Source organism: Anomaloglossus baeobatrachus, chromosome 1, assembly GCF_048569485.1.
Source record: "Anomaloglossus baeobatrachus isolate aAnoBae1 chromosome 1, aAnoBae1.hap1, whole genome shotgun sequence".
Lineage (NCBI taxonomy): Eukaryota > Metazoa > Chordata > Amphibia > Anura > Aromobatidae > Anomaloglossus > Anomaloglossus baeobatrachus.
The window spans coordinates 966,512,418-966,538,128 of NC_134353.1; the positions used below are offsets into that span (position 1 = coordinate 966,512,418).

General features: G+C 48.1%; 1 pseudogene; it reads left to right on the forward strand.

The window, feature by feature from the left end:
- The window catches only part of LOC142258007 (uncharacterized), a 63,311-nt pseudogene that overhangs the window by 18,839 nt on the left and 18,761 nt on the right, over positions 1–25,711 (forward strand).

Genomic DNA, 25,711 nt, shown 5'->3' on the forward strand with positions numbered 1-25,711 from the left:
AGATGGGTACAGGAGGCCATTAGTTGGGCATACTCAGTCAGGACAGCCCCTTCCTCAGGTGATTAGGGCCCATTCTACTAGGGCTTTATCTACTTCCTGGGCAGAAAGGTCAAATGCCTCAGTGGAGCAGATCTGTAAGGCCGCAGTGTGGTCATCACCCTCCACCTTTTTCAAGCACTACTGTTTGGATTTGGGGCTTTCGGATCTGTCCTTTGGTAGAGAGGTCCTATCGGCGGTGGTCCCACCCTTGCATGCTTCTATTTTAGTCTCTCATGTACGGTGCCGTCATGGGATAGGAAAAGATAATTACTTACTGATAATTGGATTTTTCAGAGCCATGACCACAGCGTGCTAGTTCCCTCCCTGCTTTCATAAGTATGTTATTAAAAAACAAAAAATAAACCAAAAAAACAAACACACCTATTTCTATTATAGACCTCATGGTGTATGAGCTATGTACAGCACAAGGGGGCTGCTCCCGTTTGGTGATGGATACGTCTGTTAATAAGGCGGGTACCTCTGCAGTTCTATAAATACACTGGGGTTTTGGAGAGGTGCCGCCCCTTTTCTGTGCCTGGGGCAGATACACTCGCTCACGTGCGGTGCTATCATGGCTCTGGAAAATCCAATTACCGGTAAGTAATTATCATCTTTCTTCAAGTGCCTCCTTATTGTGCATCTTGAAGCAGCCGCACCGCGAGTTTTCAGTGAGTTCTGGATTTCAGCTGATGTTATTTGTGGGTTTTTCTTTGGATCCTGAACAATTTTCCTGGCAGTTGTGGCTGACATTTTTGTTGGTCTACCTGATTGTGGTGTGGTTTTTACAGAGCCCCTGATTTTCCATTTGTTAATCACAGTTTGAACACTGCTGACTGCCGTTATCCATTCCTTGGATATCTTTTTGTATCCCTTTCCTGTTTTATACAGTACAACTATCTTTTCCCGTAGAGCCGTTGACAATTCTTTTGCTTTCCCCATGACTCACAATCCTGAAACGTCAGTGCCTGGAGGAAAGATGCCAGAGTCTGTCTGGATCCCAGAAACTCACTCAGCTTTTATGCACACACTTGAATCAAATAGACAAGGACTAGATGTATGACCAATCTTATCATATTAAAAAGACTGCACCCAATATACATGAGCACAAACACGGAGAAACAGGGGCAATGCAGTCATAGGTCACTAGAGGACCACTGAATCAATACACAATATACCAGCCTTTGCAAAAGTATCAAATTTATTAAATTTAAGTGTATAGCAAAGGAGTAATATTATATGCACATTAAGAGAATCAAAAACACTGATCAGGCTACAGCAGAATCACAGATGAAACAGATCACCAGACCATATAGGGAGTGCAAATAAACTCATATCGTCAGACCACAGAGTTATTAATACAAAGGCCAAAGTTACCCATTTATGCATTTATAGGAATCGTATGCAAGGTAAAAGGCATTGCAACGCATATACAAGGTAACAGGCATGGTAACATTACATTACCCATCACTCCGAGGGGCCAAAGTCATTAGAAAGGCGCACGTTTCGATGAACTTCTTCACGGCCCCCCGAAGAAGTCATCGAAACGTGCGCGTCGGGGCACGTTTTCCTCGGTCCCGGCTACCTATGGGTGAGTGCGCTGATGGGAGTGTTTCCAGCTAATTTGTATTGACCCCTTGGCTGGCCCCCCTTTCTAATGACTTTGGCCCCTCGGAGTGATGGGTAATGTAATGTTACCATGCCTGTTACCTTGTATATGCGTTGCAATGCCTTTTACCTTGCATACGATTCCTATAAATGCATAAATGGGTAACTTTGGCCTTTGTATTAATAACTCTGTGGTCTGACGATATGAGTTTATTTGCACTCCCTATATGGTCTGGTGATCTGTTTCATCTGTGATTCTGCTGTAGCCTGATCAGTGTTTTTGATTCTCTTAATGTGCATATAATATTACTCCTTTGCTATACACTTAAATTTAATAAATTTGATACTTTTGCAAAGGCTGGTATATTGTGTATTGATTCAGTGGTCCTCTAGTGACCTATGACTGCATTGCCCCTGTTTCTCCGTGTTTGTGTGTTATGCACACACTGATTACAAGCAAACAGGTCACAGGTGAGGATGTCACCTTTATTAGCCATTCACACCCATTTGTGTCACCTTCCGTGCATGTTATCAGCCAAAATCACCAGGGTGTGAGAACTTTTCATCAGGGACATTTGGATGTTATGGTTGTCATTATGATTTACAAAGAGAAAACACAGTACATGACAATAAATGGCTTCACCCGACGACTAACCATGAGTGGAAAAAAAAGATTGTGTGTTATTCATATTCTCGGAAAAAAGGCCAAGAAAGCAAAAAATCTGCCAGGGTGTGTAAACTTTTGAGCACAACTGTATATGGGGGACATTTCTGCTCCTGCGGTCGTAAGTGTCATAGATATTGGAGGTCTCTTGTATTGTGCTGATTGTTACATCTGATATATCAGGGGGAAGATCCCACTAATATTAAACTGGAGGAAGAAGAAGAGATGACGAGGGAGGATCAGCCGAGTGTGAGTGACGGGAAGGAGGAGAGTCCAGGAGATGTCCCCACAGGTGTGTAATGATGATGGGCGGGCGACGATGGCCGGGCTGGGGTTGAAGATGGCCAGGCGGGGGGTGAGGACGGGCGGTTGATATCGTGTGTGAGTCTCCGGTGCTCGCAGTAAAGCGTTATCCGCCGTCCACATCACAGCAGAAGCGTCCGGTGATGGCGCAGCTGCTCCTGTGCAGAGTCCGGCTGAGCATCGGGGAATATCGCGGCCTCCGCACCTCTGCTTAATGATTTAGGAAGCAGATGTGTAATTTTCCTGATTATCCCCTTTTATTATCTCTTCCATCCGTTACTTCCATCTTTTCCTTGCCCTCGTACATATAAGTGTCTGAGCTGGTGTTGGCGGCTGTGACGCTCCCCGTCCTGTGGACCTCAGTGATGTGGCCGCTCTCTGCCCCGGCACTGACATGTCATATGTAGACTCGTCCTACCTGTCCCCTCTGTTTCCCCCCACACTGAGGCCGGCGTTCTGCTCCTTCTGCCTCCACAGCCCTATGGTAAGTCAGAAGCTATGGAGGTCTGGATCAGACGTGCGGCTGTCGTCCCTGTGCCGCTATGGAGGACATGTGGGATGTAGGAAGAACCAGCACACAGGTCTCAGGTGGAGGCAGCGGAGGGCACCGGGGAGGTGACAGCACATCACAGATGATTGGTCACTTTTCTGTGCCAGGGTGGAGGGAGGCTTTACCATTAAAGGGATTACGCGCTTGTATGTAGAGACCGATGTGATACATCCAGCGCCGTATCCCCCCTCGGGTGTATAACACGTGGCCCCCTTTACCACGAGAAGTGAGGCAGCTCAGCCACCCGCATGTATGGCCTATGAACAGGTCCCCTTCCAATGTCTGTTTCTTCACTATCCAAGTCCCCATTGTCCCAAAACTTTCAGGGTTCCTAGAGGACATCGAAGCCTCCGCCCCGAGAGGATTCAAAAATGTTTTTGTTGGTGATCTCGAGAATCATCCTCTCCTGAACTCTGGTACCAAAATTACCTGTTCTTAAAGTCTAATCGAAAATCTAAGCTATACGTTTTGTAGCCCAAAGGGTCCTCTACCCCCCTGCAAATTTGTGGGTTTTAGCCTTTTTTTGCATTGTACATAATATAACATGATCATTACCTCTACAACACACACATTATACAAAGACCAATAATACCACCATACACCTACCATATACATAATTTATACAGCAGGAGCCCCCCACACACAGTCCCCTGTATATAGCAGGACCCTCCCGCACACAGTCCCCTGTATACAGTAGGAGCCCCCTACAGTCCCCTGTGTACAGCAGGAGATCCCGCACACAGTCCCCTGTGTACAGCAGCAGCCCCCCGCACACGGTCCCCTGTGTACAGCAGGAGCCCCCCCGAACACAGTCTCCTGTGTACAGCAGGAGCCCCCCGAACACAGTCTCCTGTGTACAGCAGGAGCCCCCCGCACACAGTCTCCTGTGTACAGCAGGAGCCCCCCGCACACAGTCCCCTGTGTACAGCAGGAGCCCCCCGCACACAGTCCCCTGTGTACAGCAGGAGCCCCCCGCACACAGTCCCCTGTGTACAGCAGGAGCCCCCCGCACACAGTCCCCTGTGTACAGCAGGAGCCCCCCGCACACAGTCCCCTGTGTACAGCAGGAGCCCCCCGCACACAGTCCCCTGTGTACAGCAGGAGCCCCCCGCACACAGTCCCCTGTGTACAGCAGGAGCCCCCCGCACACAGTCCCCTGTGTACAGCAGGAGCCCCCCGCACACAGTCCTCTGTATACAGCAGGAGCCTCCCGCACACAGTCCCCTGTATACAGCAGGACCCTCCCGCACACAGTCCCCTGTATACAGCAGGACCTTCCCGCACACAGTCCCCTATATAGTGCAGGAGCCCCCGAACATCACACACACACACGTTTACACTCGCCTAATCGTGATCCCCGGCTCCACATCCCCTCGTCACAGTGGCGTTTTGTAAGTCGCAGGCCTATAGCGGTGTGCGGTTTAGGAGACGGGAAGTGATGGAGGCTTTGGCTTTGGCTCCGTTCTGTCACAGGATTGAACTCTGTCGGTGGCAACATGACACTGACACAGTTGAATGTGGTGGTTGCAGGAGATCCGGGGTTCCGTGCATGAAGTTTGGCGCTGGAGCCCTGGACCTTTGACTCTAGCGATGCCCCTGTTTTTGATGGTCAACTATTGATGGGATGAGAAACTTCTGTCCCTTCAGCTGCTGCAGAGTCACACATCCCTGTTATGATTCAGGGACCGAGGAGGATCAAAAAATGCAGTATCCTAAATAGTAACAGAGTGGCTGGAACCTTAACGGACTGCAGACCTAATCCTGACACACAACTAGAAGTAGCCGTGGGACGAGCCTACGATGACCTAGTCGTCTCGACACAGCCGGAGAACTAAATATTCTCACAGATACAGATATAAGAAAACTAATCTGCCTCGGAGCACTCCCAAAAGATAGATAGCCCCCCACATGTAAAGGCTACGGTGATATAGAAAAACACAATACAAAGCTAGAAAAGACAGATTCAGCAAAGATGAGGCCCAAACTATCTTTATAGGAAAGGATAGGAAAGAGCAACTGTCTGCAACTGTAAAAAAAAACAAAAAACCCTAATAAATACCAGGACTTCTGATATGGAAAAATCCTGAGGTCACACAACCTCTCCCCCACTATATCAGCAGATGTTACTGGGATCCAAAAACACTAATACATATGAGGGACTGAATTAATACCAAGCATGACAAACACAATACCTTGCAGAATCATAGAGCTAAGTATACAGACACTCCCAGCAGGGAATGATCCTGTTCCACCAAGAACTCCACACAGACAAAATAGAAATCTAGTATTAGTATCAAAGCAGAAATAAACAACAAGAAAGTGGAAAACAAACAGCAGAGGTACAAAGACCACTTATCTAAGAGACATTCTGGTAGTGAGAAGGGCTGGTTGCAGAATGTCCTTAACACACCATTACCATTGAGCACCGGCAAGTAACAGGAGACAACTACTCAGTTATATAGTCCCAATCTGACCCTGATTGCCAGTCCTCCACAGGTGTGTGGCTTTCATTCCACACATCAAATGCACCGCCAGCACTGACCACAAGAGGGAGCCCCAACTGGAAAACGTATTCACAACACCCCCCAATAATTAGGTTCCCCTGTGACCTCAAAACAAAATTTTAGGCCTGCAAAGTGTATATAAAAAAAAAAGTTAAGAAAAACTCTTATGGTTGTTGGGCTTTTTTTTTTTTTTTCCTAACACTTTGCAGGTGTGATTTTTATTTTGAGTCCACAGGGGAAACCTAATTATCATGGGATGTGTCACTGCAGCTGAAGAGACCAATCACTGATAGTCAGGGGTCGGCTGCTTGTGATCCCACAACCTCTGCAGCAGAAGCCGCTGCACAATGTGGAGCATTCGGCCATGTGCACACCTTCTTCAGTATTTGGGTGCAGAAATTTCTGCACCATTTCCGCATCTCTTGGCAGGAAACCTGCAGCGGCAAAACCTGCGTTTCTGATGTGTTTTTATTTGAGCTTTTCTAGCGTTCTGGGGTGAAATGCTGGAAAATCGCAGGAAGAATTGATGCTGCAGATTATTTTCTGCACCAAATCTGCCAGGACATAACGTGTGCACGAGGCGTCAGGATTCTCACTGACTTTGCTGCATCAGGATTTATTGAATTTTGTGACAAATCTGCACTCAAAGTGAGAAAAATGCAGCGTGTGCACAGGGCCTATGGTGTGGATCTGGTGCAAATAAATTCCAATTGAAAGGGTGGCATCTACAGATCCGCACTAAATGCTCCATATTTTCCAGCGGATTCTGCTGCAGATTTTTTTATGCAGTAGAAATTTTGCTGTATGATCAAGGCTTTGTTATTGAATGTTCTCAGTGAGAGGAACAAAATTATAATCTTGTGATACCTTTTAACTAAAATAAAGTGATGATACAAAGCAAGCTTTCGAGACATCTCAAGTCCCTTCATCAGGCATGGTATGACAAAATATCTGAAGAAACACAAATATATGCACAAACAGAGCAGAGGGATGGCATAATAAAAGACATTTAAATAAACAAACTCTGAGCTTAGGAAGTGAATCCTTAATTAGCTTTGATTAGTGGTGTGAGAGTTTTATTGTCCCAATATCCATGTAGGATCAGAGGTCTGGTGAGTCTCTGGAGCAGACTCCTCAGATTTTGTAATGAGTCATAAATCCTCCTGGCAGGCTGAGTCCTGTGTCCACAGAGTTAAACATTTTAATGAATTTGTTTTCCCAGACTCTTCGCTGATTCTGTGATCTGAAGTTGCCTTTTAATATGACAACTTTAATATGGTTTATGTTGTGTCCTGAAGCACAGAAATGTTTGGCCACAGGTAAATGGATTTTTTTGTCTGTAATTGTGTGGCGGTGAGATCTCATCCTTGCTCTCAGTCTCTGTCCTGTTTCTCCAACATAGAGGTCCCCAATAGGACATATAGTGCACAGGATTAAGTACACCACGTTGGAAGAGGAACATGTGAATGTCCCAGGAATTTGATAGTCCTTCTGTGTGTTAGGGATCTGTATCCGGTCTTTGGTCTCTACATGAGCGCAGGTTTTGCAGCTCTTTACATTGCAAGGATAAGTTCCTCTTGGTGTGTCTGAGGGCATAGAACTTCGGATCATGATGCTCCTTAAATTAGGAGGTTGCCTGTAGCACAGCAATGAAGGATCTTTGAATATTGTTTTTAACCGGTTATCCTTGTGTAGAATGTGGTGAAGTTTCTTGGCCGTTCTTCTCAGTACCTCAAGCTGTGGGTTGTAGGTCACCACCAGAGGTACTCCACTATTTTCCTCTTTTTGTTTGTATTGAAGCAGTTGTTGATCTGGTCATCTATGGAGGTGGGGTGGTAGCCTTGGTTTAGAAATGTCTTGTTAACATGGGTTAAATGTTCATCTCTGTTTGCAGGGCTGGAACAGATACGATTATATCTGAGGGCCTGGCTGTAGACAATGGACTTTTTAATGTGTTTGGGGTGAAAGCAATATTGCTTATTAGTGATGAGCGAGTACTAAAAATCTCGGGTGCTCGAAGCTCGGGCCGAGCCTCCCAAGATACTCGTGTACTCGGGCCGAGCAACGAGCCCAATGTTATCCTATGGGAGACCCGAGTATTTTTGTGAAATGACCCCCCGGCAGCATGGAGAAACCCTAAAAATGTCACAAAAGTCTCAGAAGAGTGCTCAAATGACATGGCAACAGCATGGGGAAGACCCCTTGAAGCATTTATCACTCAAAAGTCACAGCTGTGAACAATTTTGTCCGCGTTTCACGCCATTTTTACGGACTCACCAGAAAACCTTCCAAAATGACCCCAAAATGATTTTTCATGGCAGAAATGTTAAGGGCACATACGCAATAGTGAGATAGAGCTGGTGTATGTTACTTTTTGAGATTAATACATGAAAGATTTTACGTGAAAACATTGTGTGGCACTCCGATGTCCCTGAGAAGAGACGTACATGAAGGCCTCTTGAGTCTAATGTGCCCATTTTGAGGAAGTGAGTCTTTGTAGTATTTTCCTTTGCCAGGGCAGTCCAAAATTGTGAGGTTCACCAATGCCCCTGCATACAGACGTGCATGAGGGCCTGTAAACCTGAAGTGCCCATTGGAAGGAAGTGGGTCTATTGTAGTATAGCCCTTAGGCAGGGCAGCCAAAAATTGGGAGGCTCCACGTTGTCCCTGGATAGAGACGTGCATGAGGGCCTGTAAACCTGAAGTGCCCATTGGAAGGAAGTGGGTCTATTGTAGTATAGCCCTTAGGCAGGGCAGCCAAAAATTGGGAGGCTCCACGTTGTCCCTGGATAGAGACGTGCATGAGGGCCTGTAAACCTGAAGTGCCCATTGGAAGGAAGTGGGTCTATTGTAGTATAGCCCTTAGGCAGGGCAGCCAAAAATTGGGAGGCTCCACGTTGTCCCTGGATAGAGACGTGCATGAGGGCCTGTAAACCTGAAGTGCCCATTGGAAGGAAGTGGGTCTATTGTAGTATAGCCCTTAGGCAGGGCAGCCAAAAATTGGGAGGCTCCACGTCCCTGGATAGAGACCTGTTAGGTTCTTAGAGCCTCCGTGCTTGCATTTAAAAACCGCACGTGTGTGCCTGTTGGTGGCAGCTTTCCGCTGCATTTGTGTGAGTTTTGCAAAAACTTGGATATAACGCACAAGTCTAGTGAATAATACACATCAGCACAGCATTGCAAAATGCGCAAGGGCGTTGTCAACGAACAAGGAAGTGGACGTGATGGTGGTGCAGGCAGAGACCGAGGTTGTGTGCAAGCTCTAATTTCGCCACAACAAAGGGCCACATCTAGTCGCTCGCACGTCCTGTCCCAAATTCTTGGGGACCGCAGCAGTACACCGCTCTTGAACCAAGACCAGTGTCAACAGGTTGTTAGTTGGATAGCGGATAATGCTTCTAGTCAGATTGGCACCACCACAAACACTCTGTCTTCCACACGGTCAAGTGTCAGTAGCCGTGATACTGCACCGCACATTTCAGAACCTGATCCTCCTTCCTACCACCAGGCCGAGTACACGTCCACGGACATTACTGATCCCACACTTGTACACTCGGAAGAGCTGTTCGTTCACGTTTCCATTCACAAATTCTGGCCTCTCGCCAGCTCCTGTTGAAGTGGGCCATGACGAGATTGTATGTACAGATGCCCAAATATTTGAGCAGCCACGTTCTCACGAAGTTGGCAACGTGTCTCAACAAGGGGTGGACGATGATGAGACACAATTGTCAGGAAGTCAGGAGGAGGAGCAGGGTGCGGAAGAGGAAGACGACGTGGTGGATGATCCAGTAACTGACCCAACCTGGCAGGAGGATATGCAGAGCGAGGACAGCAGTGCACAGGGGGAGGGAGGCGTAGCATCCCAACAGGCAGTAAGGAGCAGAGTGGTGGCCCCAGGCAGACGTCAGGCAACTGTTCCCCGGAACAACACGACACAAGGTGCCTGTACAAATGTTAGGTCTTCCCGAGTCTGGCTGTAATACTATTGTATGTATTGAGGATTTCGATTGCGTTAGGGCAATGACAACCAGAGACGAGTTCTTGGTGCAAGACGTTTATAATATGCAACCAGCAAATATGTACATAAACGGAACAAAAACACAGTAGAACATAAATACAGGAAATACCTTCCAGGGACGGAGCGAAAGGGAATTCCCGGGACCGCGCACCGGACTCCCCCAGGGAGACCACCAAGAGCGAACCCCTATACAGGGACTGTCTGGCAATCACCCCAGAAGCCCTAAATGCGCAGCAGCCGGGACACAAAAGGGCAATAGGTAAGTCCAAAAATGTCCGTACGTGATGTGAGTCCAGAGTGGTATTAAACGGAAGGAACCGGGCAGAAGTGCCGACCAAAGACGGCAAACGGAGTCCGGGCACAGCTAGATGATACCAGATGAAGTCCAGAGTCGGTGTCTGTTGTTTTCCAAGAGGATCCGAATAACAATCAGGAACCAAAAGCAGCAGGGCAGGAGCACACAGGAAGCAGTATACTCAGGCACTGGACTAAGCTTTAGGGGCGGCTTTTAAACAGATGGACAGGAAGTAGGGCAACAGAACAGAAAACTCCATGTTAACAAAGGGCAAGCTCTTTCAAAAGAAAACTGGAAAACCCGGAACTCTGACACTGGCAGTTTTTTAAGTTGGCTCCAGATGATTCTAAAAAGGCCATTTGCAACACCTGCCATGCCAGCATCAGCAGGGGTACCAAAACTAGCAGCCTGACCACCACCAGCATGATCAGGCACATGTCAGCCAAGCACCCGACTTTGTGGGAAGTACAACAGAGTCGAGGAGCAGTGCTTGCTGATGTCACTGCTACGTCTTCGCTGGTTGTGCATGCGAGCCAATCCCCTGTCCATGCTGCCTGAGAACAAGCCTCCTCCACTCCTGCACCTGCAGTTGCCTACGCAGAAAGAACACCATCATCAAGCACGTTCTTGTCCCAGCGCAGCGTTCAGTTATCCATTCAGCAAACCTTTGAACGCAGGCGCAAATACACTGCCAACACCCCACATGCCACAGTTCTAAATGCTAACATTTCGCGACTGCTTGCGCTGGAAATGTTGCCTTTTAGGCTGGTTGAGACAGAAGCATTCCGCGACATGATGGTGGCAGCTGTCCCACGTTACTCGGTCCACAGCCGCCACTATTTCTCCCGGTGTGCCGTCCCCGCATTGCATAACCACCACGTGTCACAAAACATCACACGTGCCCTGAACAACGCTGTTTCAGCCAAAGTCCACCTAACCACAGACACGTGGACAAGTGCATGTGGGCAAGGCCGCTACATCTCGTTGACGTCACACTGGGTTAATATTGTGCAAGCTGGGACCCAGTCTGAGCGAGGGACGGAACACGTCCTTCACACACCAAGTTTTGCAGGCCCTACCTCAGTCAGGGTTTCACACACACTCTACAGCTCCGGAATGTCATGCTCCTCAGCCTCCTCCTCCTCCTGCGCATCCTCATCCACTTTACCCTCCACACCAGTCCCAAGCTGGAAGTGTTGCGGGCGGAGGAGGGGACGGTGCGCTCTCCCACTGCTTGGGTCCGGCTGACGCTGCTCTACGGCTGCTGCTATCGCTCGTTGGCTCGAGCGATGGCCGGATCCCGGGGACTCGAGCGGCGCTACTCGCCCGTGAGTGAAAAGGGGTGGTTTGGGTTTTGGGGATATTGTCCGTGACGCCACCCACGGTTGTGGTGATTGTGTGGACACCACCGCTGCTCTGGACGGGGATCCCGGGAGCCTGTGACAGGGAGCAGCTTTGTTGTTATTTCTCCCCTCCGTGGGTAGGGGGGTTGGTTGTCCCGGGGCCTGGTGATGGGGTAGAGATGGATGACAGGCGGGTTGCGGGGCCTGATGAGGTGCAGGGTCGCAAGGGCAGCGCTGTGCCGCACGGCATGGAGGTACTCACTCAGCCCAATGATGATGACACAGTTCACGGTAGAACAAGTGGCTGGATGGACGGGTCACTCGGACGGCTGCGGTTGTTCCTCCCTGCAGGTTAGTGATGACTGTCTCTCCCTGCACCTAAGTTAAGTGTTGGTAGTGATGGTTTCCCAACGGTAACCCGCTCCCCGACCTGGATATGGGCCGGAGGAGCCCCTTTTGCCCACAGGCGCTGGCCCTGGGAGACGGTTGCCCTTGGCGGTGGCGGTGTCTCCCCTTCACGGTTGTACGGTTGCCTTCTATCTGGACTTGGCTGTTTGGAAACCCTGAGGTTCCCTTCACTAACGGATTTGGCAAATTCACGGCGACACCAAGCCTTGCCGGGATCCGAAAGTCCTCTGCCAATGGTGCTGGCTTCTCTTTGTATACCGGTCCGGTACGGCCGGGTCACCACCCGTCCACGGTCCTTACGGCAGACTCCAATCGGCCTCAACTGCAGACGGTCACCACATCCTGCCAACCTTGCTGTCCTGTCCGGTCCACACACCCGGACCAACTTCAGGCTCTTTGCTGTCCCTTTTCTCCTCTCTACTACTTTCCTCCTTCCACTTCCTTAGCTTAACTCTCACTGCCTGTGTTTTCCCTCCTCCTCGGTGGGTGGAGACCAACCGCCTGGCTCCACACCCTGGTGTGGACAACAGCCCCTGGGGAAGGCAACTAGGATTTTGTGTTTTGACTATGATATGCCTGCAGGGAGTGTGGGGTGTTTAAGTGTTGTGCTCTGTGGCCCCTGGCTTGTCCAGGGCGACACAGAAGCACTGCAGCACTGCCTCGGCGAAGCGGCAACAGGCAGTGCTGAAGCTAATCTGCATAGGTGACAAACCCCACAATGCAGAAGAGGTGTGGACAGCTCTGAAACAGCAGGCAGATCACTGGCTCACAACTCTGAACCTAAAGCCAGGAAAGGTCGTGTGTGACAATGGCCGGAACCTGGTGGCGGCTTTGAGGCGAGGCCAGCTGACACATGTTCCATGCGTGGCCCATGTGCTCAACCTCGTGGTTCAGCGGTTTCTAAAGTCATACTCAGAGCTGTCTGATCTGCTGATAAAAGTTCGCCGCCTGTCTGCACATTTTCGAAAGTCACCTACTGCTTCAGCCGGCCTTGCCGGCTTAAGACGCCGTTTGCATCTTCCGGCACACAGACTGGTGTGTGATGTCCCCACGCTTTGGAATTCAACTCTGCACATGTTGGTCAGGATATGTGAGCAGAAGAGGGCAGTTGTTGAGTACCTGCATCACCTAAGCCGTCGGGAAATGGGTCAAACTCCACACATAACACCTGAGGAGTGGAGAGGGATGTCCGACCTATGCACCATCCGCCAAAACTTTGAGGACTCCACCAAGATGGTGAGCGGCGATGACGACATTATTAGCGTCACCATACCGCTTCTCTGCCTTCTAAAATGGTCTCTGCTCAAAAAACAACCATGATGCATTGCAGGCGGAGCGCGATGAGTTTGAGCAAGAAACAGTAGTGGGTGTGGGTGATGATAACACACAGCCCAGCCTCGTCTCATCACAACGTGCAGTGGAGGACTATGACGAGGAGGAGGATGAAGACATGGAGCAACTCTCTGGCCAAATTGAGGATATGACATGCAGTCATATCCTCGGTTCAGCGTGGCTGGCCAGAGGACAGGGTGGATGATGAGGAGGAGGAGGAGGAGGAGGACAGCATGTTCAGTCATCGTGTTGGTCAGGATACTGAAGTGATGGCTGTTAAGAGTCTGGCACACATGGCTGACTTTATGGTAAGCTGCCTGTCTCGTGACCCTCGCGTTAAGAACATCTTGGCCGACAATCATTACTGGTTGGTAACACTGTTAGACCCACGCTAAAAGGACAACTTTATGTCTCTTATTCCCGAGGCGGAGAGGTCAGGCAAAATGCAGCAGTTCCAGAAGGCCATAGTCACGGAAGTAGGCAAAGCATTCCCCTCACAAAACGCTAGCGGCATAGGTCAGGAATCAGTGGACAACCAAGGCGTACAGCCGAGAGGGGCACAAGTCCAATCCGCCAGAGGTAGGGGAACAGTCTTTAAGATGTGGGACAGTTTTCTCAGCCCCTCACATACCACAGCCCCTGAGGTGAGGGGTAGTGCCACAAGAAATCCTAAGTTTGCCCAGATGCTCAAGGAGTACCTTGCAGATCAAACAACTGTACTCCGACATTCCTCTGTGCCTTACAATTAATGTGTATCCAAGCTGGACACGTGGCATGAATTGGCTCTATACGCCTTGGAAGTCCTGGCCTGCCCTGCCGCTAGCGTTTTGTCAGAGCGTGTTTTTAGTGCCGCAGGTGGAATCATTACAGATAAACGCACCCGCCTGTCAACTGTAAATGCTGACAGGCTGACTCTGATCAAGATGAACAAGGGTTGGATTTGGCCAGACTTCACCACACACACCAACAGCAAATTACAGCGGAATTTAAAGTTTGTAACGGGAATTTGCCATGTACCTCCACTCACCCATGGTAACACACTTCTGGACTTTGGATAATCGCTGGACTGCTCCTCCTTCTCCTCATGCGCCATCATGGTGACCGTTACAATAGTTAAGCCGTTGTTTCAGGTATACCCCCAGTGGTAAATTTTTTCGCCCATTCTTTCTGAATGGGCATTACAACGACAGGAGACCCGCTCCTTTGCAATGGGAACAATGTTTTGAGGCCCTCATGCACATCTCTATCCAGGGACAATGTGGAGCCTCCCAATTTTTGGCTGCCCTGCCTAAGGGCTATACTACAATAGACCCACTTCCTTACAATGGGCACTTCATGTTTACAGGCCATCATGCACGTCTCTATCCAGGGACAATATGGAGCCTCCCAATTTTTGGCTGCCCTGCCTAAGGGCTATACTACAATAGACCCACTTCCTTACAATGGGCACTTCATGTTTACAGGCCATCATGCACGTCTCTATCCAGGGACAATATGGAGCCTCCCAATTTTTGGCTGCCCTGCCTAAGGGCTATACTACAATAGACCCACTTCCTTACAATGGGCACTTCATGTTTACAGGCCATCATGCACGTCTCTATCCAGGGACAATATGGAGCCTGACGCTGCCACCGACTGCCACACACGTGCTGTTTTTAAATGCAAGCACGGACGCAATAAGAACCTAACTGGTTTTTAGGAGCGACAATTACTGAGAAGTCTGACACTATCAGACACTGCTGACTGACGTGTATTATACACTAGACTTGTGCGTTATATAATAGTTTGTGCAAAACGCGCACCTGTACCCTGCCACCGACTGCCACACACGTGCTGTTTTTAAATGCAAGCACGGACGCAATAAGAACCTAACTGGTTTTTAGGAGCGACAATTACTGAGAAGTCTGACACTATCAGACACTGCTGACTGACGTGTATTATACACTAGACTTGTGCGTTATATAATAGTTTGTGCAAAACGCGCACCTGTACGCTGCCACCGACTGCCACACATGTGCTGTTTTTAAATGCAAGCACGGACGCAATAAGAACCTAACTGGTTTTTAGGAGCGACAATTACTGAGAAGTCTGACACTATCAGACACTGCTGACTGACGTGTATTATACACTAGACTTGTGCGCTATATAATAGTTTGTTCAAAACGCGCACCTGTACCCTGCCACCGACTGCCACACACGTGCTGTTTTTAAATGCAAGCACGGACGCAATAAGAACCTAACTGGTTTTTAGGAGCGACAATTACTGAGAAGTCTGACACTATCAGACACTGCTGACTGACGTGTATTATACACTAGACTTGTGCGTTATATAATAGTTTGTGCAAAACGCGCACCTGTACCCTGCCACCGACTGCCACACACGTGCGGTTTTTAAATGCAACCACGGACGCAATAAGAACCTAACTGGTTTTTAGGAGCGACAATTACTGAGAAGTTTGACACTATCAGACACTGCTGACTGACGTGTATTATTCACTAGACTTGTGCGTTATATAATAGTTTGTGCAAAACGCGCACCTGTACCCTGCCACCGACTGCCACACACGTGCTGTTTTTAAATGCAAGCACGGACGCAATAAGAACCTAACTGGTTTTTAGGAGCGACAATTACTGAGAAGTCTGACACTATCTGGACTGTTTTACACTGTGTACACCAGCCCCAGATATGATGAAGGCTGGTATACGGTCACCACTAGGAATGGCTATATACCCTGCCTGCCTGCCTGTATACTGCTACAATAGTCCTGACAAGGACTCTTCTGGTCACTAGCCTGTATTCCGACCTGGCTATACCCTGCCTGTATATAGCAACAATAGTCCTGAGAAGGACTCTGCTCCTGTACTCCGACCTGGCTATACCCTGCCTGCCTGTATACAACTAGAATAGTCCTGAGAAGGACTTCTGGTCACACTGTTTGCAGCCCTGCTCCGGAACTAACTATAAAGGGCCGCAAAGCTTTCCCTGAATCAGCGACACTCTCCCTACACTGACTGTCTGAATAGCTGTGAGCAGAGCACAGCGCGCCGGCCGATATAAAGGCTCGGTCACGCTGTGCAGGCCGGCCAATCACTGCAATTCCACAACTAACAGGGCTGTGGCATTGCAGTGGTCTGCCAGCCAATCCCTGCATGAGGGCTGGCTCTCAAAAGAGCGCCAACATGCAGAAATGAAGACCACGAGTACAGCACGAGTATCGCGAGATTACTCGGTCCCCGCCGAGCAGCCCGAGTACAGCGATACTCGTGCGAGTACCGAGTAGTGACAAGCATGCTCGCTCATCACTATTGCTTATGAATAAGGGTTCTGTTCTTCTCCGAAACGCGTTAAGCGTATGTATACTCTGCACTTGGTCAGATTTTTTATTTTATGAATTTTGAATAAGGAAATATTTTTTACTACATCGGTGCTGGATTTTCTCTCCTCCCTTGTTCCTCTTGATGGTACTGATTACTCAGCTGTGGAAGCCAAACCACTTGTTCCTTGCACCGGACCAGAGACTGGAGATACCTTCTCTAGAGTGGTGAGATGAACATATATTTATGTGTTTTATTAAGTCCAGAAGGTTTGTGAAGTCTGAACCCAGACATCTGATGACTTTTTTTTCAAGTCCCTCATATATTTTGGGGTTGGGTCATCATCCAGTCTGGTGTAGTACTGTATATCCATCAGTTGTCTGTTTGCTTCTTTAATGTAGTCCGTTGTATTCAGGAAAACTATGGCGCCCCCTTTATCTGCTGGCTTAATAGTGATCTCCTTGTTTTTCTTCAGGCTGTGAATTGCCCTTCTCTCCTGCCCACTGATATTAGATGTTTCTTCTGCTTTTTTGTCCAATATTGTTGACTGTACCGAATATCTAAATGAGTCAATATACTGGTCCAAAATGGTGTTGCGGCCAGGAGGAGGTGTCCAGTCAGACGTTTTCTTGTTCTCTGTTTTGATTTGTCTTTTAGAAGCTTCAAGTCTTCTTTAGCATCAAAGAATTCCTTCAGTCTCAATCCCCTAAAGTATTGTTCCATGTCACTACAAAGCTATGTTTTGTCTAGAGGTTTTGTAGGACAAAATGTGAGACCTCTGGAAAGCACACGGAGTTCTAGATTAGTGGGTTTGTGGGATGACAAATTAATAACACAGCTGACTGTACCTGTGTCCCTCTGGCAGTTTTGCTCCATGTTGCTGTGTTTAGGAGGAACTTGGCTGGTGCTTTATGTTTAACTCTGTGGACACAGGACTCAGCCTGTCAGGAGGATTTATAGACCATTTCAAAATCTGAGGAGTATTTCAGAGACTCACCAGACCTCTGATCCTACATGGATATTGGGACAATAAAACTCTCACACCACTAATCAAAGCTAATTAAGGATTCACTTTCTAAGCTCAGTGTTTGTTTATTTAAATGTCTTTTATTATGCCATCCTCTGCTCTGTGCATATATTTGTGTTTCTTCAGATATTTTGTCATACCATGCCTGATAAAGGGACCTGAGATGTCTCGAAAGCTTGCTTTGTAACATCATTTTATTTTATTTTAGTTAGCCTTTAAAAGGTATCACAAGATTATAATTTTGCTCCTCTCACTGAGAACATTCAATAATTTTTCAACTGGCTAACACGGTACCAACAGCTTTTCACTTGTAACTAATCGAGGCCTTGTTCACACATTGCATTTTTGTGTTTGTTTTTTTTTGTTAAAGGGAATCAGTCAGGTGATTTTCTAGTACAATATTAATGGTATACTTACATAGGGCTGGGGGAGCAGCGCACATTCACTCTATTTCCATACACTTCACTAGTAACTACATCACACTGAGTTATCTGGACTCACAACAAGATAACAGGAGAAGGCAGAGCAATGATAGTTACTGATCCTGAAAGGGCGGCTGAAGCCCTATACCAGGATACCATTAGTATTGGACTAGAAAATCACCTGACAGATTCCCTATAAAAGTTGCTTTTTACAGTACTGTACCAGTAAAGGCTCTGAGATTTCAGAATCCCATGCACACACTTCGTTTTTTTTTTTCTGACTGAACTGGAAAACTTTGTGTGTTTTGCAAGCATTTTTTCACCCATAGAAACTGAGTAAGTGAGAAAACAAACAAACAAAAAAAAAAACAGCACAAAATGTCATTAGTGATGGGAGGACTCGCAAAAAAAATTCCAATACCCTGGTTGGGGCCCGGAATTGATCCCAGATATCTGGCCGGACGCCAGTCCCCATATAAGTCTATGGGGACCAGAATCCATTGCTTAAAAATGTAGGTAGAAGGGATTCAGTGATTGGAGCAGGTACGGTATACTTACTGAGTCTCCACGCTGCTATCAGGGCTGCTCATTATCCTTCATACATATTCACTGTTTCCTTCGCCCTTTTTTTTTCCTTTTCTCCCTTTTTTCCTTTTCTCCCTTTTTGATTTTTCCTTTTTCTCCCTGTTTTTTCTCCCTCCTTCTCCCTTTCCCCTTCTTCTACCTTTTCCGTTCCCCTTCTTCCTTTTTTCCTCTTCCCTTCCCCCTCTACATTTTTTTTTCCCATCTCAATTTTTTTCCCCGTTTTCCCTTTCCCCCCCTTCTCTCTCTTTTTTTTTTTTACCTCCCTTTTTCCCCCACTCTCCCCCCAGACATGGAATGCTCCCATTCATCAATGTCCCCATGTGGCATTGAACCCGCTTCTAATTTCTAATGATGACTTTCAATTTCGGTTTCACAGTTGTCGCTTCTTTTCCAGGAAATGCGGCCAGCTTCCAGAATTACAACTAGACCTTATACAGACCTCAAAAAATTTAGCGTGTGCAAACCCCTACTAGAAGCTGCCCATGTCTGTTTGCACAAGAACAGAACCTACGTTTTCTCTAGTCACCCTCCATGACAGCACACAAGAGGTTAACTCTCCACCCTATTAGAGACAGGAAACACAAAGGGGTTAAATAACCCCTCCCCACCTCCCATCTCCAGTGTTGTTTCCTGTCCTTATGGGACATGAGAGGTTACTGCTGTGCTCTCACGGCTGGTGATGAGAGCGCGGCGTTAGGTTACTTACCAGGCAGCTGAGGTCGGGGCCAAGTTGCTTCCTCCTCCAGCGCTGCTTCCGTCTCCTTGGGACTCGGGACCGGTCTGCCCCTACTGCGCCTCCGCGAGATAAAGCGGGCAGACTGACTTCCATGGACCTCCGGCAGCTCCATGGCATCTCCTCCTCTCCCACACATGATGGCGATGGTGCACGTAAGTGATGACGTCACTTCCAGGTTCATGCGTTGATGATGGCACACGTTCCGGGGAAGCCTGTGCCCCCCCCAACCAATAGAGGAGGAGGAGTCACCGATGGCTGGATATAACCCAGACCGCATAACAGACCTAGGTAAGAGCACTCTCCAGGCTAGGATGGAAGGAGATCGCTCTACTAGCTCTGCGTCTGTGGAGCCCAGCTCAGCCCCCGGTTCTTTGAGTACCTGTGACTAGGGGGTTAGGTCGGGGTGGTGGGCTATTATATGACTTCACTTCTGGGTGCCTGTATTTATGGCCTCTTCTCTCCCCCTTAGGGAGACTAGACTCCTGCCCCCAAGAAGGAAAAGCCATCTTACAAAAGGTGCATGATATGCCCGGTACCGATCAAGTAGTAAGAGAGGAACAACCTCTCTTATGGATGAACTTAAAAATATGGTCCGTCAGGAGATTCAGTCCTCCCTGGCGTCCCTTTCACAACCCCCCCCACTGCTGCACCTTCTGCACCTAAGAAAAGAAAAATCAGCCCGGTGGAGGACTCGGAATCATATTCCATGAAGGGGCTCTCCTCGGCCCCTAAAGAGATGTTTGACGAGGATGATGGCTTTTCTTCGGATAAAGTTGAAGCCAGATATTTTTTTCTCAATGGAAGATATGTATGAACTTTTAGGTGCGGTAAGGGAGACTATGGGGGTAGAAGAAGAAAAATTTACAAAACGAAATGTTCAGGGGCCTTAAGACCCATAAGAAGTTGGGATTTCCGGTCCACGAATTAGTCCGAGAGATGGTTTTACAGGAGTGGAGAAACCCTGAGAAATGCCTTACCATTTCCCGTGAATTGAGAAATAGGTTCCTGCTGGAAGAAGAATCCACCTGTTGCTGGGATATACCTAAGGTGGATATTCAGGTCGCCAGAGTGGCAAGGAAGACATCACTCCTATTTGAAGATTCGTGAGTGTGTCCATCATGTTGGAGACCGCCCCTGTGTGATGCATTCAATCCTCAATTCAATTCAATCCTCATTCAATGTTTTCGGTCCAGCCCTAGAAGATATTCTGGAGAAGGCTACGGATAAGAAGACTGTTGCCAGAAGACAGACCACATACGAAAATGTTTTTGTCTCCATCCCCCCCCCGAATCCATCTAGCCATTACAGAGGGGAGGGTAAAACGCCCCATTGAAGTTACCAGAAAGGGGACAGAGGAAGGAGCATCTTTCAATCCCAAAGGTCTGAAGATCGGAGGCAGCAGCAAGACAAGCAATGACGCCATCAATATTGGAGGTCGGCTGTCAGCATTCCTAAGTCAGTGGCAGGAGGTATCATTAATCCCGTGGGTCTTTAGCACCATCAAAGAGGGTCTCAAGGTGGAGTTCTCCACTTATCCTCCTCACTGTACTCGGGTCACTTCCTCTCCCTTCCGGGGAAGTCATGCCACTCTCATGGGCTGTATTCAAAACCTCCAAAAAATAGGGGTAGTATCGGTCGTACCAGAGTCGGAGGCGGGGTTCGGCCATTACTCCCGTCTCTTCTTCATAAAAAAAAAAAAACAGCGGCACCCCTCGGTTAATAAGCAACCTAAAACCCTTAAATCGCCACATTATCTACCGACGTTTCAAAATGGAATCTGTCAGGTCCACCACACCCCTTGTCCGTCCGGGATTTTTTATGGCCACTATAGATCTAAAAGATGCGTTTTACCATTTCTCGCTCTTTCACGCCCACAAAATGTTTTATTCCGCTTCGCAGTTTTCCACAAGGGGCGTCTCCGGCATTATCAGTTCAACTACCTCCGGTTCGGTCTCTCATGTGTACCTCAGGTTTTCACCAAAATAATGGGGGAGGTGGTAGCATTCCTGCGGGGTCAAAACATTTGTATAATCCCCTACCACGACGACTCCTGGTAGTGGCCCCTTCTGCCCAATTGCTTCTCCAACACGTGCAGCTCACACTGGAGGGGGATCTCTTTGCAACTCGGCAGAACGCAAGGGTACGTCAATTTTTCTCTCTAAATCCCAGGGATCCGACGATGGCAGTGGATGCCTTCTCCCATCCTTGGAGGTTTCAACTGGCATACGCCTTTCCACCAATTTTGCTACTGGCAAGGACTCTTCAGAAAGTCAGATCAGACGGGGTTCCTACCATCCTGTTCGTGCCACTCTGGCCCAGACGCAGCTGGTTCGGGGCCCTAGTATCCATGGCTCAGGATGGACCCTTCCTATTGCATCAGATCCCAGATCTTCTCCATCAAAGTCCGCTCTTTCACCCAGACCTCAAGAGACTGAACCTGGCTGCGTGTCTTCTGAGGCCATCATTTTGAGAGCTAGGGGTCTGTCTGAGAGGGTCATTGACACGCTACAGAAATGCCGTAAGCCTGTCACGAATCCGATCTACTTTAAAATCTGGAAGACCTTTATCAACTGGTGCAGTCCTCAGACTCCTGACCCGTTCCATCCAAATGTGGCTCACATCCTGGACTTTTTACAGTTGGGTGTTTGAAAAAGGTCTCAGCCCCAGCACTCTCAAAGTCCAAGTATCAGCTTTAAGTGCGTATCAGGACCTGGCAAACCATTGCTGGGTGAAGCGATTCCTCTCTTCAGCGGTTACAGCCCGTCCTAAACCGCTGGCAATAGTTCCCCCCTGGAATCTTAACTTGGTTGTTCAGGGGTTGACTCAGGCTCCGTTTGAACCTCTGGCTTCCTCTACCATGAGGTGTCTGGCCTGGAAAACTGCATTCTTGATCGCGATTACTATGGCCAGACGAGTGTATGAAATCCAGGCTCTTACCGTCTGAGAGCCCTATATGAAGATTCTGGATGATCGAATTGTCTTCCGTCAGGATCCCTCCTTTCTCCCGAAAGTGTTGTCAGACTTTCATAGGAACTAAGACCTTTATTCTGCCATCTTTTTGTCAAAATCCAGCTAAACAAAAGGAGATGGACTTTCATTTCCTCGATGTCCTTAGGGCAGTCATGCTATACCTTCAGAAAACGGAGTCCTTCAGAAAGGATTCCAATCTTTTTGTACAGATTGTTGGTAAGAATGCTGGAAAGAAGGCTGCCAAGAGCACAGTTTCCAACTGGATAAAGAACGCTATTAAAGAGGCATATGCTGCCCAAGGCCTCCTTCCTCCGGATCACTTGACCGCACATTCTACTCGATCTATGTCAGTTTCCTGGGCTGAGACGGCTGATGCTTCAATTGAACAGATTTGCAAAGCAGCGACCTGGTCCTCTGTCCATACTTTTGTTAGACATTACCGATTGGACTGGCTTTCCAGTAGAGATTTGGCCTTTGGACGTAAAGTCCTACAGGCTGTTGTCTCTCCCTAGCCTGTTCGTTGGTACTCCTCCTGTGTGCTGTCGTGGAGGGTGACTGGAGGAAATGGAATTTATGTTACCGTTAATTCGGTTTCTAGGAAACCCTCCACAACAGCGCAGTTGTCCCTCCCTTTTCTCTTATTCGCATGCATATTAATGGCTTATTTCTGAAAATAAAAAGATTTAAACCATTCATGATTTGTTCGTGGTACTTGAAAAAAACAGTGGAGATGGGCGGTGGGGAGGGGTTATTTAACCTCTTTGTGTTTCCTGTCCCTAATAGGGTGGAGAGTTAACCTTCTGTGTGCTGTCGTGGAGGGTTTCCTAGAAACCGAATTAATGGGAAGATAAATTTCATTTTTTTTTTTCCAATTAAAAAAAATATATGAATGCTAAACACACTTATGTAAAGCTTTAGTCCTCCTTAACACGTCCGTGTAAAAAAGTGAACGTTTTGCACGGTCAGTGCTGTAGGTGCGTATATGTGTCCATGAGAGACGGACACAGACACTGATACAGAGAGCGAGAGAGATACAGACAGAACCTGGGAGACAGACACAGTTACTATCGCGGGCAACACCGGGTACTACAGCTAGTGTGTGTGTGTGTGTGTGTGTGTGTGTGTGTGTGTGTGTGTGTATAATATATATATTACACAGTACAGACCAAAAGTTTGGACACATTCTCATTCAAAAAGTTTTCTTTATTTTCATGACTCTGAAAATTGTAGATTCACATTGAAGGCATCAAAACTATGAATTAATAAAACGTGGAATGAAATACTTAACAAAAAAGTGTGAAACAACTGAAATATGTCTTATATTCTAGGTTCTTCAAAGTAGCCACCTCTTGCTTTGATCACTGCTTTGCACACTCTTGGTATTCTCTTGATGAGCTTCATGAGGTAGTCACCAGAAATGGTCTTCCAACAGTCTTGAAGGAGTTCCCAGAGATGCTTAGCAATTGTTGGCCCTTTTGCCTTCACTCTGCGGTCCAGCTCACCCCAAACCATCTCGATTGGGTTCAGGTCTGTTGACTGTGGAGGCCAGGTCATCTGGCGTAGCACCCCATCACTCTCCTTCTTAGTCAAGTAGCCCTTACACAGCCTGGAAGTCTGTTTGGGGTCATTGTCCTGTTGAAAAATAAATGATGGTTCAACTAAACGCAAATTGGATGGAATAGCACGCCGCTGCAAGATGCTGTGGTAGCCATGCTGGTTCAGTATGCCTTCAATTTTGAATAAATCTCCAACAGTGTCACCAGCAAAGCACCCTCACACCATCACACCACCTCCTCCATGCTTCACGGTGGGAACCAGGCATGTAGAGTCCATCCGTTCACCTTTTCTGCGACGCACAAAGACACGGTGATTGGATCCAAAGATCTCAAATTTTGACTCATCAGACCAAAGTACAGATTTCCACTGGTCTAATGTCCATTTCTTGTGTTCTTTAGCCCAAACAAGTCTCTTCTGCTTGTTCCCTGTCCTTAGCAGTGGTTTCCTAACAGCTATTTTACCATGAAAGTCTGCTGCACAAAGTTTCCTCTTAACAGTTGTTCTAGAGATGTGTCTGTTGCTAGACCTCTGTGTGGCATTGACTTGGTCTCTAATCTGAGCTGCTGTTAACCTGCGATTTCTGAGGCTGGTGACTCGGATAAACTTATCCTCTGCAGCAGAGGTGACTCTTGGTCTTTCTTTCCTGGTGCGGTCCTCACGTAAGCCAGTTTCTTTGAAGCGTTTGATGGCTTTTGCCACTGCACTTGGGGACACTTTCAAAGTTTTCCCAATTTTTCGGACTGACTGACCTTCATTTCTTAAAGTAATGATGGACACTTGTTTTTCTTTACTTAGCTGCTTTTTTCTTGCCATAATACAAATTCTAACAGTCTATTCAGTAGGACTATCCACCAGACTAATGCACAACACAACTGATGGTCCCAACCCCATTTATAAGGCAAGAAATCCCACTTATTAAACCTGACAGGGCACACCTGTGAAGTGAAGACCATTTCCGGTGACAAGAGAATGCCAAGAATGTACAAAGTAGTAATCACAGCAAAAGGGGGCGACTGTGAAGAACCTAGAATATAAGACATATTTTCAGTTGTTTCACACTTTTTTGTTAAGTACCGTATTTTTCGGACCATAAGACGCACTTTTTTTCCCCCAAATGTTGGGGGAAAGTTGGGGGTGCGTCTTATGGTCTGACTATAGGGCTGCGGCTGGGAATGAGGGTGCTGCAGGTCATCGGGGGCACGAACAGGCAGCAGCAGCGCCTGCCGTGACCACGTGGGCCCGCTCATTACATATGCACGCCCATCCTCCTGCCCATCTCTCAGCGCTGAAGCCGGCACTGACAGGTGGGCGGGAGGACGAGCGGGGACGCGCGCATAGTAAAGAGCCGGCATGATCACCCCTGGCAATTACAGCCTGGAGTGATCATGTGCGGCTGTATTCACTGCCCCCCGCGCGTCATTACCAGCGCGGGGTGCAGTGAATCAGTACACTCACCTGTCCCCGTGTGTGGAGCCGCCCCCCTGCTGCACGCGATGACTTCCTGTCTGTGCCGGTCAGCTGATCTGTGCTGAGCTGGTCAGCTGATCGGCACAGACAGGAAGACATCGCGATGCAGCAGGGGAACGGCTCCACACACACAGGTCAGCGGCGCAGAGAGGAAGATGATCGGCTGCAGGGAGTGAGGAACAGGTGAGTATAAACGTTTATTTTTTTCTCTGTGCTATAGGATACAGGCCATATACCAGGATGGTATATGAGCACGATGGGGGCATATAGCAGGATGGGAGTATGAGCAGGCTGGATGGGGGGGGGGTATGTGAACAGGCTGGATGGGGGGGAGTATGTGAACAGGCTGGATGGGGGGGTATGTGAACAGGCTGGATGGGGGGGGGGGGGTATTTGAACAGGCTGGATGGGGGGGGGGGTATGTGAACAGGCTGGATGGGGGGGGTATGTGAACAGGCTGGATGGGGGGGGGTATGTGAACAGGCTGGATGGGGGGGGGTATGTGAACAGGCTGGATGGGGGGGTATGTGAACAGGCTGGATGGGGGGGGTATGTGAACAGGCTGGATGGG